Raw genomic sequence first — 13,980 nt, forward strand, 5'->3', positions numbered from 1 at the left:
TGGTACAGAATTGGTTATTCATGCAAAAACTCAACCCTTATACATACAAAGTAATTTTAAAGAAGAAAGTCCCTTTGACTGCATTATATTAGTAGTAGTAGCATCTTGCCCTTCTTTCCAAAGGAAGCCTGGCCAGAAAAAAACATCCACGTTTATAAAAGCATCCCAGACCAGTCAAAGCATTATAAAAACAGCTGCAATTGAAAACATGATTTCTTCCAGCAATCTCTGGGTTGCCAGGAGCAGCTTTTTTTCTTCTTGCCTGGGTAGACAGGTAAAGGTAAAGGGACCCCTGACCATTAGGTTGAGTCGTGGCTGACTCTGGGGTTGTGGCGCTCGTCTCGCTTTCTTGGCCGAGGGAGCCGGCGTACAGCTTCCGGGTCATGTGGCCAGCAGGACTAAGCTGCTTCTGGCGAACCAGAGCAGTGCACGGAAACACCGTTCACCTTCCCGCCGGAGCGGTACCGATTGATCTACTTGCACTTTGACGTGCTTTCGAACTGCTAGGTTGGCAGGAGCAGGGACCGAGCAACGGGAGCTCACCCCGTCGCGGGGATTTGAACCGCCGACCTTCTGATCGGCAAGTCCTAGGTTCTGTGGTTTAACCCACAGCGCCACCCGCGTCCCAAGTGGGTAGACAGGGATGCTTTCAAATTACTCCTGATAGGAGACAGACACGCCTCACTAGGGAGGGCATTCCACAAGCACGTGCAGAGTTCTTTCCTCTTCCCGCTGAGCCACACAGCTGGGAGAAGGGGCTTTGAGGTGCCCTTCTCATTCCCAGGCGAAACGTCTCATTTCAGGCCTTGCTCTCGCAAGTAGGAGATGAGCAGGTCAAACTGGATTGCTTCAGGTCGCTAGGGGAGAGGGGGCTCATAGGACAGGACGTTCCTCCACGGAACAAAAGCTCCCACCAGGAGGTGGCCCCTTTCTCCCTGACCTCCCCGTTTCCTACATGCGAGGATTCTTTACTGTATGGCACAGCATCCCATCATGGGAGCCCTCGCCTGCACCAGGTTGACGGCGTCACCTCCTGTTTGCGAGAACAAGGCCTTAGAGATTAAGCACTGATCTGATCCGTCTCATCTAATTCTGGGCATTTCCCCAAGCCTCTTTTGCACATAACAATCTAATCAAATTTTGGAAGTGGAGCAAGGTGGCGAGGCGAGGCGCGGAGGCCAATCTGCCTGGCGGCCAGACGCATCTGAGCTCCAGGCACGTAGTGAATAAAACCCACTCCGCTCAGGTCCACCGGCCAAAAGGCAAATACCCAGGGCTCTCCAAGCTCGTGATAACGAGCTTGTGGCTTGTGGACAAGCAAGAGGAAAACTACTGGTTTCCCTCTCGCTTACAGAGATGGATGACTTGCTTGATCACTTCTGGCAGCCTCGTGATTGGCCACTGATATTGCAAAGGGCTTGGCGTTAGAGGCAGCCCTGGGACCAAAAAAATCCTTAACTTGTGCCAGTGGCGACAAAGCAGGTGTTGGGTCTGCGTGATGAAAGTGAATCAGGTCGGCCTCAGCTGCCCGTAAGGGAACCACACACACACACCCACACACCCCCCCAGCAGGAGGAGGACAAAGCAAAGCCAGTTAAATAATTAACAGCCACATTTGTCATTTCCAGGGAGGATTCAAAGGCGGGTGAAGTTGATGGAATTGAAGGAATACAGCCTTGTGTGCACGCAGAGGGGCCAGGCACCTGCCTGGTTCAGCTCATTTAACATTCAAAAGCGCTTGACGTTCAATATCCGGCTTCTGTCTCAACTGGGGAAAGATCTGAACCGCTGTGTTCCAGATGCAGAGATTTAGCACCCGCATCTGGTGTTGTTTTGAGTTATGCTCCTTCTGCAGCCTACAGTGGACCTCCTAAGGTGGAAACAAGATTTACCAACTATTGAAGAATGGCAGATGAAGATGATGGACTATACGGAACTTGCCGAACTGACCGGGAGACTCCGAGACCAGAGAGAAGGGACGGTGGAAGAAGACTGGAAGAAGTTTAGGGAATTTTAATGGTTCTAGGGGTTGCTCGTGCGTAAGCCGGTGCTTATCTCCCCAGCTGGGTGCAACACCTGGCTGGGTTGCCTAAGTGAACCTTTTCTGTCCGGACAGCCACTCACCCATGGCTGACACAATCGCTGGCAGGATCCGTCAGTGGGCGTTTCTTAAACTTCTTCCAGCAAAGAAGCTCTTTGACGCCTAGTCTCCTCCTACTCTCTCTGCGCGAAAGCCTTCTGCGCAAGGAGGGCGTGGGCAACGGAGGACCCCTACTCTCCCCGCTGGTCCCAGGCAAGGAGTCATGGGACCGCCTCGCCGCTTCCCCCATCTGCCCCCCTTCTCCACTGGTGCTACGCTGATTCTCTTCCCCAGAAGATGGGCTGCTTCTCCCAATCCCTGGACGCTCTCTGGAATCTCTCTGGCTTTTGCTCTCTCCCTCCAGCACTGATGGCAGTTCCCTGACAGGAATATTTGAAAAAGAATTGTTAATGTTTAAATCTCAGAATAGCTTTGGAAGAGGATATAGGCTGTAGGGTTAGAAGTAGAAGACAGGGTATTTTGAAATAGTATTATTTGTAAGTGATAAAATGTGAAGTCATTTTAAGTGTGATTAAAAAAAAAGATGGTTAGAAATTATGATATATGTAAACTGCTAAAGATGAAGTAAAATGAAAATCAGATAGGTGGGACTTGGGGAAGCCCACTTAACAATATTTAGAAAAATAAGGATATGAGAAGAATTTGTTTGTATTGTTTGTCTTTTCTGTTTGTGTTTTTTATTTGTGTTATAAAATGAATAAAATTTTTTGAAAAAAATACAGTAAATACATTGGACCTCCTAAGGTGGATGAGGTGGGGTGCCCTCTGGCTGGTGGCATGAAGCCACGGGCTCCATCCATCTCCTCACCTTGGCATCATTACTCTGCTGGCGCTCCCCTTCCCTCAGGGCTGCTAGGGATGGGGCACGACTGGGAGAAGCAAACGCATGAGATGGTGTGTCCCAGGTCCGCCAGGGCGCTGCTCAATGCGCCCAGAGTCGGAGCCCCTGGGTCAGGGGCTTAAAAGCACATCAAAGCAGCCAGCCCACCTGGTGAAAGAGAGGAGCGCTTGAGCATTTCACCCTGGCTCTAAATTGGAGTCGTGACAGAGGGAGACAAAATATTGACCCAATAAATCCAGATGGAGCGCGCCATTGCCAGGCGGAATTATAACCAGCCCCAGTTAAATGCCAAGCAATTAAGCTGTCAAGTGTTTCTCCCATCTCTTTGCTAGCCCCAAACACTCAGGAGACAAAAGGAACTTCTAAAGGGAATGTGGTCCTGCAGATCAAGCAAGCACGTGGCGATGCAATGAACTAAGCACATAAATACTGCCGGGGCACTCAGCACCACAAATGTGCCCACTCAAACACAAACACACATGGTTCTAGTTTGGAAGCCTTATAATTCCAGGCCATCAGACGCGGAAAGGCTCCAGAAAGCTAGCTGAAGCTCATTCACTTAAGAACACTGTAGAAATGTCCCAGGTTAGACCCCTAACACCTCCAGCTAAATTGATAGAATCATAGAGCTGGAAGGGACCCCGTGGGTCATCTAGTCCAACCCCAAGCAATGCAAGAAAATCAGCCAAAGCATCCATGATAGTTGGCCACTCTGCTTAAAAACCTCCAAAGAAGGAGAGTCCACAACCTGTCATGGGAGACCGTTCCACTGCCGAACAGCTCTTACTGCCAGAAGGTTTTTCCAAAAGTTTAGTTGGAATCTCCTTTAATGTAACTTGAAGTCACTGGTTCTAGTCCTACCCTCCAGAGCAGGAAAAAACAAGCATGCTTCCTCATCCATGTGACAGGCCTTGAGATATTTGAAGATGGCTGTCATATCTTAAAAAGCAGAGACATCACCTTGCCAACAAAGGTCCGTATAGTTCAAGCTATGGTTTTCCCAGTAGTGATGTATGGAAGTGAGAGCTGGACCATAAAGAAGGCTGATCGCCGAAGAATGGATGCTTTTGAATTCTGGTGCTGGAGGAGACTCTTGAGAGTCCCATGGACCGCAAGAAGATCAAACCAATCCCTTCTGAAGGAAATCAGCCCTGAGTGCTCACTGGAAGGACAGATCCTGAAGCTGAGGCTCCAATACTTTGGCCACCTCATGAGAAGAGAAGACTCCCTGGAAAAGACCTTGATGTTGGGAAAGATGGAGGGCAGAAGGAGAAGGGGACGACAGAGGACCAGATGGTTGGACAGTGTTCTCGAAGCTACCAGCATGAGTTTGACCAAACTGCGGGAGGCAGTGGAAGACAGGAGTGCCTGGCGTGCTCTGGTACAGGGGGTCATGAAGAGTCGGGGATGACTAAATGACTAAACAACAATAAACAACATCATATCTCCTCCCGGTCTCCTTTTTTCCCCAGGCTAAATATACCGTAACCCACAGCACCACCCGCATCCCTCAAGCAGAGGGTTAGATGCCCATAAATCTGTCAGGGATGCTTCAGATGTGATTTCTGTATTGAAATGGGTTGGATCAGATGACCGTTTGGGTCCTTTTCAACTCCATGATTCCATGGACGCCTCAGGTGTCAATACCGGGCCTGGAAAAATTGCACAGACGTATGCTGAAAATAAGGGACGCAGGTGGCACTGTGGGTTAAAACACAGAGCCTAGGACCTGCTGATCAGAAGGTCGGCAGTTCGAATCCTTGCGACGGGGTGAGCTCCCGTTGCTCGGTCCCTGCTCCTGCCAACCTAGCAGTTCAAAAGCACACCAGTGCAAGTAGATAAATAGGTACCGCTCCAGCGGGAAGGTAAACGGCATTTCCGTGCGCTGCTCTGGTTCGCCAGAAGCGGCTTAGTCATGCTGGCCACATGACCCGGTAGCTGTACGCCGGCTCCCTTTGCCAATAAAGCGAGATGAGCGCCGCAACCCCAGAGTCGGTACAACTGGACCTAATGGTCAGGGGTCCCTTTACCTTTATGCTGAAAATAGGCAATACCTGTAAGATGGTGACAGGGGGTACTAGCAGACGAGGGAAATGGGCTCCTTAGAGATGCGTTTTTTTCCAGGCTGCTGAGTCACCAGGCCGTAATTTGAGACGGTCCTCCCTTCCTCCCTCGAGCCCCCACCCGCCTGCTTGCTAAGAGGAAAGGAGCCAGGTACAATAAACAAGAGATGGAAGCTGGCGCACACCTGGGGCCTGCTGATTAGGGTGTAATCAGATTTGAAATGCTTCTGCAGAGCTCCTGGAAAAGGCACCCCGATTTCACAGCCACGCAGGCCAAGGTGAAGGGAAATATTTGGGATCGATTGGCGTCCAAATTAAGTATGGGGCGGGGGGGGAATCGATCTCCATCTAATTCCGCCACTGCCCCTCAACCCACCCTGAAAAGCAACCCAGATGGAAATAAACTTTTTTATTTAAAAAAAAACACAGAAGCAAATGAAAAGTTTAATAGGGACAGGAGCGGCCAAAGCGGAAGATGATCATAAAGAAGAGGATTAGGAAGGATGCAACAATCCAGCCTGCAGAAGGACTGGGCAGGGCAGGGAGAGGGGAGGCAGGAGGGGGGGCAGAAAGGGGGGGATAGAAAGCAGCCTCCTGACAAAGAGGGAGCTGCTCCTGAGCTTCTCTTCAGCGGCCCTGTGCTCCTCTCCACCGCTGCCCCCCCATCACTGCATCCCCCTACCACCACCTTGGCAGATAAAAAGCATGAGAGAGGAAATTGAGAGTGGGAAATCAGGGCTGAGCTGGCGGGGGGGGGGGGAGCAGAGAGAACTGCTTAGGGCACCTCATCTCAGCAGGTGAGGGGGGGTGGAGATTTAGCTTAAACCGTGGATTAACTCACTGGGTGCTGCGGATGGGGGGGGCACATTTTTAAAGTGTGCCGATAATAGCAGAGTGGGAGATTCAGGAGCTGCACGCTGGGGGGGGGGGGGCGTGAGCAAAGAGAGAGTTTGCAGAGTTGATGAAACACGCTTTCCGGGGAATCGGTCTCCCCGGAGCCTTAAGAAGAAAGATGGAGGAGGAACCTTGAGTTGGGAACCTTGAGTAGAGTATTTTTAACCTGTATTTTAAATTGTATCCCCCCCCCAAAAAAAATTATGTTTTTATTGTAATTTTACTGGTGATAGCCGCCCTGAGCCCGGCTCTGGCCGGGGAGGGCAGAGTATAAATAAAAAAATATTATTTTTATCAATATAAGATAATTAGGAAATTCTAGGAAGTAATAAACTAGGCCTAAGGATAAAAAAAAAGATCTGTTATAGTGAACATTATGGATTGGAACATAAAGCAAAGATAAGAAGTTTGTAATTGAAAGAAGGTATTTGTGTTATAAATTAGAAGTTGGAAACTGTTAAATGTGTGATACAATGAAATTCAGATTGAGGGGTGTTGAGGAAGTCATTTAGCAATGTAATATAACCAGGATACAAGAAGAAACAATTCTCTTTTTTTTTGTTATGTTTTTTGTTGTTGTGTGAAGTGTAATGTTTTTCTTTTGTGTTAATGTCTATGTTCTATAAGAGAAAATTAATAATTTTGGGGGGAAAGTTTATTATTATTATTATTATTATTATTATTATTATTATTATTCTCCTCGACATGAACAACAAGACTCATGTCCAGGTTGAGAAGAAAGCTGCACTTCCCATAATACTCATTGGCCTCTCTCATGTTGCTGCTTCTGTGCAGGAGTGTAGGACTGTTCTGAAGAAGCGTTTTCCATGAAAGAGACCCCCTTAAGTCTGCTAGCAGGACACTGTAACTTATTAGCATGAAACTCCAAACAGGCAGACCCTGAGCAATGGACCGCAGTTCTTCTAACACAAGAAGAGCCTGGTGGATCAGGCCCCGCAAGCTCATCATAGAATCATAGAATCATAGAGTTGGAAGAGACCACAAGGGCCATCGAGTCCAACCCCCTGCCAAGCAGGAAACACCATCAGAGCACTCCTGACATATGGTTGTCAAGCCTCTGCTTAAAGACCTCCAAAGAAGGAGACTCCACCACACTCCTTGGCAGCAAATTCCACTGTCCAACAGCTCTTACTGTCAGGAAGTTCTTCCTAATGTTTAGGCGGAATCGTCTTTCTTGTAGTTTGGATCCATTGCTCCGTGTCCGCTTCTCTGGAGCAGCAGAAAACAACCTTTCTCCCTCCTCTATGTGACATCCTTTTATATATTTGAACATGGCTATCATATCACCCCTTAACCTCCTCTTCTCCAGGCTAAACATGCCCAGCTCCCTTAGCCGTTCCTCATAAGGCATCGTTTCCAGGCCTTTGACCATTTTGGTTGCCCTCCTCTGGACACGTTTTTTGTCCTCGCAGCAGCCAAGCAAATGCCCCAGGGGGGAACCCACAAATAGGACCAGAGAAGGCTACCGAAGGAGCTGCCATCCGCTTGCCCTTTTGCCTACCCCATCCCCATATAACGGGACCCGAAGGGGTGTGTTAGCTTGTAAGATCAGCGCCTTCACTTGCTTAGCCATTAGAACCTGCTGTGCCTTCCAACCTTACTTTGCCTATGCACTGCACTGATCTGAACGTTAAAGGTTTTGGAAGAAAATATACTCAGGTGTTTGTCCGGTAAGGGCCAGGACACGGATGGGCCTTCACAAAATAATGTTTGGGGTGGAGGGTTAAAACTGCATCCATTTTTAAAATATATCTTTGGTTCAATATATGGAGGAGTTAACGTTGTTCACACTCGGCCTGAGCCTTGGCCAACAAATTTCTGTCCAGATAAAAAAGATCTAAATACTGCTTTTAAAACATGCATAGACCTGAGCTCTGGAGAACTTCAGGGCAAGAGGCAGCCATAAAGGAGAGGCTATTATCAAGACCATCTCTCTGCGATGTCTGAACTTAGGAACTGGCAGCACAGTTTTAGACGTCTGGGAAATGCTAGAGAGGTATTAACAGATAACTACCAACCTGGTTATTGAACTGGATTTATAGCACTCCTCACTCCCGAGTACAATATACCTGGGTTTTTATGGATGGATTTTTAAGAGTGTGGTGCATTCCACACAGTGCTACGGAACGGATGGGACACAGGTAGAGAAATGTTTGAATAAATGCTATGGTCCCTTTCCTTGTTCTTGAACTTAAAAGGGAAAAGCTAACACATGAACTAGATCTCTGTTTTCCTGTTAGCTATTTTTCACGTCGGAAGTGAGAGCTGGACCATAAAAAAGGCTGATCGCCGAAGAATGGATGCTTTTGAATTCTGGTGCTGGAGGAGACTCTGGAGAGTCCCATGGATTGCAAGAAGATCAAACCGATCCATTCTGAAGGAAATCAGCCCTGAGTGCTCACTGGAAGGACAGGTCCTGAAGCTGAGGCTCCAATACTTTGGCCACCTCATGAGAAGAGAAGACTCCCTGGAAAATGTTGATTTAAAGCAGAGTCTCGTGCCCAGCGGAAGGATGAGGAGTACGTGCTGCATACTCTATATTGCTTTATTTACAGTTCAAAGCTGGTATATTACAGAAAGACATCTTGCCTCTGCCGGAGCAGAAAATGCATCCTCTCTCCTCGACAGCTCGGAGAGAATCACAAAGTGAAAAACAGGAAACCAGTGTACGTCACATCCAGTCTCCCTTTCCCGTGAGAAACTCCAACAGTACAGACTGTGGAATGTAAACACCTGTCTCGTGACAAGCCCTTTCGCTGCACAGTGAAGGAAAGCAGAAACCAACATCCTCCCCCTTTCTGTGAACATCACTGGGCAGCGTGTTCGTACAATATCAGTACAAACCCAACTTCTGCACATAGGTACAGTGTTGATCCCTTGATACAATCTTGGACAATACATCAGCAGGAATTTCATTACCTGGCATATAGGACACCGTTACGAGTCCCTTCTGAATACATTCCCTAGCATGCTGCAACTTTAATTGCAAGTGCTTCATGCTTTGCTTAAAACCTTCAGACTTCAGCAAAGCCAAACATGCTTTGTTGTCCTGGTAAACCTGGATTGGACATTTGACAGGAAGTTTCATATCTTTGCACAATTGTATTAACCATTCACAATCCTTAAGTGAATACGATAGTGCATTCAGTTCGGCTTCACAAGTACTTAAACTAACTGTTGTTTGCTTCTTGCATGACCAATCAAACAGACCTTGATTGTACATGTAGCAAACTCCAGACGTACTTTTCCTGTCTGTAGTGTCACTTCCAAAACTTGCATCTGCAAATATCTCAAGACCACCAGACTTCTGATTGTTAAATCTCAGTCTGTAATGCATAGTGCCTTTCAAATACCGCGCTATGCGTTTCAGAGCTTTCCAATCCTTGACACTAGGATTGTTGACTTGTCTGCTTAGCAAATTACAGCTAACAGCAATGTCTGGTCTTGAACATCTGGCAATGAAGTTTAGCTTGCCTAGCACACTTCTGTACAGTGTAGTGTCAGAAAATGCTTCTTCAGTGTCATCTACCTGATAACCTGTTGTCATCGGTGTGTCTACAGGGTTAGCATCCATCAGATTTAGTTTGCTTAACACATCAGCAATTTTCCGTGACTGGTGTACTAGAATGTTACCATCTTGATCTCTCTCTATTTCCAGAGATAGGTAGTTGTTTACCTCACCAAGATCTTTCATGTCAAAGTGCTCTTTCAGTTGAGCTAGGGCGTTATTGTACATTGCGACATCTTTCCAAAAGAATAATAAATCATCAACATAAAACAAACAGTACAGTTTCTTTTGCCCCTCCTCTTTGACAAATACACATGGATCAGCTTTCCCTTGCTGAAAATCTAGAGAAAACAATACTTCAGTGAGTTTTGTGTGCCAACACCGTGCACTTTGTTTGAGACCATAAAGGGATTTCTTCAGAGCACAAACAAATCCCTGTTTTACCTGTACGCCATCAGGTGGAAGCATATAAAGTGATTCATCCAGAGATCCGTACAGAAAAGCTGTGTTAATATCATGGTGACTAATGTGTAGATTTTCCTCTGCAGCTAGCTTGAGCATAAGCCTAATGCTTTCATATCTCACTGTCGGTGAGTAGGTCTCGTGATAGTCTTCACCTGGTACCTGTGCAAAACCTCTGGCTACCAATCTGGCTTTGTGTCTGACTATCTTGCCATTTTGATCTGTCTTCGCTTTGAAGACCCATTTGCTTCCAAGCAGTTTCATTCCTGGAACTACTGGAACTAGCTCCCATGTTTTGTTCCTTTCTAAGGAATCAAGCTCAGCCTTCATGGCATTTAACCATGGCTCAGCTTCCTTTGAATCCAAACCCTGGATTTCTTGGAAACTTGAAGGTTCAAATACCTTCTTGGAGCTTTTAACAGCTGTTACTGCTATCGTAGCAAACTCATCAGCAAATCTCTTTGGAGGTCTGCCTTTTGTGGCTCTCTGTGACCTACGAATTAGCCTTAAGTCTTCAACACTCTCCTCTTCCTTCTTAGGAGAAAAACGACCTACTGTGAACAATGGTTCCTCCAATTCTTGATCAGAGCTTTCAGAGGGTCGCATAGAGGCTTTCGCACTCTTGAAATCCTCTGAATCACCCGATTCAGTTTCAGATTCAGACTCAGAACCTTCATCAGTGGGTATGGGTTGTTGTGGTTGCTTTTGACTATCCTCAGTCTCATCACCGTCATCAGGATAACATTGGAAAATTCCCACATTCTCCCCCCACTTTGCATTGTACTCAACACTTCTCGTGAGCTTAATTGTCTTAGAGTCAGTCATCATTATTCTGTAAGACCCTTTCTGATAACCTAGAAAGATACCATGCAATCCACGCTTGTCTAACTTGGAGTTTTGTGGTGAGTGAACCCACATGTCAGAACCAAAAATCTTCATGTGTTTGATGTATGGCTTCTTGCCAAACATCTTCTCATAGGGGGTACAACCAATCGCTGAAGATAACCTGCGATTGTAACTGTAAACAAAACACGAGAGAGATTCGGCCCAATAACTCTCTGGAAGATTGGCATCATGCAGCAAGGTTTTTAACCCTTGAAGCAATGTCTGATTTGCCCTTTCCGCAAGTCCATTCTGCCATGGCGAGCGAGGACTAGACAAATCGTGTTGAATTCCTTTCTCAGTCAGAAAAGCTTCAAACTGCTGAGAAGTGAATTCTCCCCCGCGATCAGTGAAAAGAGTCTTTATCTTCTTACCATGCACATTTTCCAACCAAGCACAGAATTCCTTGAACCTAGGAAAAGCCTCTGATTTCTGCTTGAGATTATACACATAAATATATCTAGAAAATGCATCAATGAGAACCATGAAGTATCTATTTCCACCCAAAGAGGGCGCTAGTGGTCCAACTAAATCAGCATGAACAACCTGGTATGGTTCTGTAGCTTGCCTACTAGACACCTTACCTTTCGCAGCCATTTTCACCTTGTTTGCTGCGCATGCTTTGCACTTCATGTGGTACCTGCAGGGTTTAATAGTCATACCTTCAACCAAGGCAGGCATTTTAGATACTGCCTCAAAATGCAAATGACCAAATTTTCGGTGAAAATCATGAATACATTCTGCATGCAAACTTTTGTTAGAACCTGCAATGCAACAAGTGTCATCCTTTTCAACATCATCATAATACAAAACAAACAAACGATCAACATATTCAGCATGCAATACATAATCATTTTTCTTTGTGATGATGCACTTCTTGTTCTTGAAGGAAACGTCAATGTTCCGCTCATTCAGCTGTCCAACGCTGAGCAGATTATGTTTGGCGTCTGGCACGTAAAGCACATTCTGTATCGATAAGTCCAAACTGTGAAGAACAACAGTTCCGTAGCCTTTACTGGGAATAGTGTGGTCATCCGCCTGGTGAATCGCACCTTCCTGCGGTGTAAAAGACACAAACAGTCTCTTATCATTGCACATGTGGTGGGTTGCCGCTGAATCAACAACGAAGAAAGATCTAGACGTCTTCTGGACCTCTGCAACCTTTGGAGTGAAGCGTGAAACCATAGCCTTGTGCTGCGTTGTCCTAGACACCGGACCTTTGCCTTTGCCTCGGCCTTTTCCGCGCGATGAGCTATCGCTGCGCTGCTCTGTCTTGGCCCTGGGATATCTGCATTCCCTCTTCATATGGCCTAGACGTCCACACGAGTAGCATTTCACTGCCTTCAAAGCTTTGGCGCCATCTGGTGGTTCCACTGCACTATGGGACGACGTCTGTGAAGACTCCCCTTTGCCCATGCAGCTAGCACCCCGGCGATCTGCTTCATTTAAAATCACGGCAGTTACATAGTCCACTGTTAGCTGAGCGGTTGGCTGCACAGCAATCTGGGTTGCAACAGACTCCCAACCTGAACCCAAAGATTGTAGTATCATGAAAGAATACACAGCCTCTGGAAAGTTGAGTCCTCTCTGTTGCAGCTCATGTCTCAGATTTTGCATCTCCATCAGATGTAAACGCACATCTCCACCTTCAGCAAGAGCCATATTATGCAGCTTGTTAAAGTAAAACATAGTGGATCCAGCTTCTGTCCTTAAGTGAGCTTCTCTCAAAGCGTCCCAAATTTCTCTGGCTGAGGTCTTATCACGCAATAGACAGAGCTCTTCTGGGGATACTATCAATGTAAGAGTTCCCCTTGCTTTGGAATCCTTAGCTTCCCATGCATCTGTAACTGGAGCTGGGGGGGTTTCTGTAATCACCTCAAACAAACCCTCTTTCCGCAGAATTGCCTCTGCATACAGAACCCAGTCCGCGTAATTTTTCTTGCTGAGCTTAGGAATCCCACAAGCATCCTGAAGGGCCATCATGACTCTGGCATTAGCCTTCAGCGTCATATATGCTGCTTTAAATCTTGCTGCGTCACTGCTGCAGCTGCTTTATTCCAAAAGCGCACTTAAAAGTTACTTTCGATTTCCCCAGCATAGTGACTTGTGCCTGGGAGCCTTTTGCCTATTCCCGGCAAAACCGGCTTTGAAAGTTCAAAGTCCAGCCATAAAGCCATTAACTAGAAGCTGGCAGGCTGCCCGGAGCAGTAGCACATACCTCATCAATCACTTTTACGCGCAGAGCAGATTCCGATCCGACCTGTCCCTCTGCATTCCGATCCTTTGCCGGCACTCCGATTCGACTTCTGGAGCCCATAACCACGTGTTGATTTAAAGCAGAGTCTCGTGCCCAGCGGAAGGATGAGGAGTACGTGCTGCATACTCTATATTGCTTTATTTACAGTTCAAAGCTGGTATATTACAGAAAGACATCTTGCCTCTGCCGGAGCAGAAAATGCATCCTCTCTCCTCGACAGCTCGGAGAGAATCACAAAGTGAAAAACAGGAAACCAGTGTACGTCACATCCAGTCTCCCTTTCCCGTGAGAAACTCCAACAGTACAGACTGTGGAATGTAAACACCTGTCTCGTGACAAGCCCTTTCGCTGCACAGTGAAGGAAAGCAGAAACCAACAGAAAAGACCCTGATGTTGGGAAAGATGGAGGGCACAAGGAGAAGGGGACGACAGAGGACGAGATGGCGGGACAGTGTTCTCGAAGCTACCAGCATGAGTTTGACCAAACTGCGGGAGGCAGTGGAAGACAGGAGGGCCTGGCGTGCTCTGGTCCAGGGGGTCACGAAGAGGCGGACACGACTAAATGACTAAACAACAACAAACAACAAAAATTTTCACATCCTACCTGCCACTGTTTAAAAGGGAGATTTTAAAATAATTGGAGTTCCTGAATTGCATTTATTCCAATAAGATTCCCAAACAGATGCTCAAAGTAAAGTAGATCTGAGTCTTAAAGTTGTTACTCCATTTGTAAACTTTCCAGTTTGGAGATTTTCTTCTGAGTTCTGGAAAATAAGCCAAGGTTCCTTGCAAGAACTTAGACCTGAGATATTGAGCCACCCAAGATTAGTGAAGTTTCTCTTTGTGGGCTTGCAAAGAAGCCAATATTTTATAAGGGGCTGTGACTTAATCCAGGATGGGGTAACCAGTGTGGTCCCTTCCGGATGCTGCTGGGACTCTAACTCTCATCAG

At 46.7% G+C, this 13,980-nt stretch overlaps 1 protein-coding gene across 1 annotated transcript in view; it reads right to left on the bottom strand.

The window, feature by feature from the left end:
- Positions 1-13,980, bottom strand: part of ZC3H3 (zinc finger CCCH-type containing 3) — a 282,895-nt gene that overhangs the window by 99,853 nt on the left and 169,062 nt on the right. The gene's annotated exons all lie outside the window — the stretch shown is intronic.

This window comes from Podarcis pityusensis (genome assembly GCF_964106645.2).
Source record: "Podarcis pityusensis genome assembly, chromosome: 7".
NCBI classification, from domain to species: Eukaryota; Metazoa; Chordata; class Lepidosauria; order Squamata; family Lacertidae; genus Podarcis; species Podarcis pityusensis.